Source organism: Meriones unguiculatus, assembly GCF_030254825.1.
Source record: "Meriones unguiculatus strain TT.TT164.6M chromosome 13 unlocalized genomic scaffold, Bangor_MerUng_6.1 Chr13_unordered_Scaffold_40, whole genome shotgun sequence".
NCBI lineage: Eukaryota > Metazoa > Chordata > Mammalia > Rodentia > Muridae > Meriones > Meriones unguiculatus.
In genome coordinates this window covers 1,986,190-1,988,434 of record NW_026843649.1, presented here as the reverse complement: position 1 = coordinate 1,988,434, position 2,245 = coordinate 1,986,190, and the positions used below count along the sequence as shown (strand labels likewise).

At 36.3% G+C, this 2,245-nt stretch overlaps 1 pseudogene; it reads left to right on the top strand.

Moving 5' to 3' along the window:
* Positions 1-291: 291 nt before the first annotated feature.
* LOC132651118 (zinc finger protein 433-like) lies at positions 292-2,245 on the top strand (annotated as a pseudogene).

The window sequence follows — 2,245 nt, the reverse complement described above, 5'->3', positions numbered from 1 at the left end:
TCATTATACTTATGTACAATAGAACGCATGATAGTGACAACACTATAAATTAATATTTGTTCATGTGTTCATTCATTCATTATTAATAACAAATGAATCATAAACCTGTATCACATTCAGAAAGTTTAGTCAAAGCATGAGACTATTAATAAATTCAACTAATATAATTAGTTTTCCAACCTCATTGGAAATATAACCAATGAAATCACACTACAAAAAAATTCCTATGATTACTGGCCCGATGGAAATTGTTGTGTTCATTCTGTTTCACTTTACAAATTCAGTGTGGTTATGGATATAGGAAAATTTATGAATGCATTCACTGTGTTAAAGGTGAGTCCTCCTAGGTCCTTTTAAATATGTGAAAAACCACATATAGAAAAATGATGCTATAAGTTTCTTACCATCAAAGGTATCTTGGAAGATACAAAACACTCATAGTCAAGGGGGAAACTATGAATGTAAACAACGTGATAAAAGTTTAAGATGTAACTTCATTTTACAATGAGACCAAATTGCAAACTTAATTTACACTGATAAAAAGATTCATCAGTGTCATGTACATGGTAAAGCTTACATGTATACTTATTATCTTTGCAGGAATGAAAGAACACCTATATATGAAAATCCCTATGAATGTAACCACTGGGGTAAAGCCTTCACACATCCCACTAATCTATCGAGGCATAAAAGGAATCACACTGGAGAGAAACTCTACAAATATAATTAATGTGGTAAAGGCTTTTCACAACAGAGTCAACTCCACCTACATAGAAAAACACATGATGGAGAGAAACCCTATGAATGTAATGAGGGTGAGAAAGTCTTTTCCCAACATGGAAATCTCCAAATGCATAAAAGAACACAAACAGGAGAGAAACCATACCAATGTAATCAAAGTGATAAAGCCTTTGTATATTGCAGTGATCTCCAAAAGCATGAAAGAACTCATACAGGACAGCAGTCCTGTGACTATAATCATTGTTGTCAAGCCTTTTCACAACATGGTAGTCTCCAAATGCATAAAAGAACACATACTAGAGAGAAACTTTATGAATGTAACCAAAGTAGTAATGCCTTTTCATGCCCCAGTAGTCTCCAAAGGCATAAAAGAACACATACTGGAGAGAAACCCTACAAATGTAAAGAGTGTGGTAAAGCCTTTTCACACCACAGTAATCTCCAGGTGCATAAAAGAACACATACTGGAGAGAAACCCTACAAATGTAGTCAGTGCGGGAAAGCCTTTTCAAACACTAATATTCTCCAGGTGCACAAACGAACACATACTGGAGAGAAACCCTACAGATGTAATCAGTGTGGTAAAGCCTTTTCCCAATCCAGTGGTCTCCATGTGCATAAAAGAACACATACTGGAGAGAAACCCTACAAATGTAATCAGTGTGGGAAAGCCTTTTCACAACCCAGTAGTCTCGAAAAGCATAAAAGAACACATACTGGAGAGAACCCTTACAAATGTAATGAGTGTGGTAAAGCCTTTTCACACCCTAGTACTCTCCATGTGCATAAAATAACACATACTGGAGAGAAACCCTACAAATGTAATCAGTGTGGTAAAGACTTTTCACACCCTGGTAGTCTCCATGTGCATAATAGAACACATACTGGAGAGAAACCCTATGGATGTAATCAGTGTGGTAAAGCCTTTTCACATTACAGTAATCTCCAGGTGCATAAAAGAACACATACTGGAGAGAAACCGTACAAATGTAATCAGTGTGGTAAAGCCTTTTCACAACACGGACATCTCCAAGAGCATAAAAGAACACATACTGGAGAGAAACCCTATGAATATAATCAATGTGGTAAAGCATTTTCATGTTGGAACAGTCTCCAGAGGCATAAAAGAACACATACTGGAGAGAAACACTATGAATGTAATCAGTGTGGTAAAGCCTTTTCAGAAACCAGTAATCTCAAAGTACATAATAGAACACATAGTGGAGAGAAACCCTACAAATGTAATCAGTGTGGGAAAGCCTTTTCATGATACAATAGGCTCCAAGTGCACAAATGAACACATACTGGAGAGAAACCCTATGAATGTAATCAATGTGATACAGCCTTTGCAAGTTGTAGTGGTCTCCAGAGGCATAAAAGAAGTCATACTTCAGAGAAACCCTAAGAATGTACTCAATGCGGTAAAGCATTTGAATATTGCTGTGATCTCTGAAAGCATGAAAGATTTCATACTGGAGTGAAACTCTCTGAATATTACCAGTAA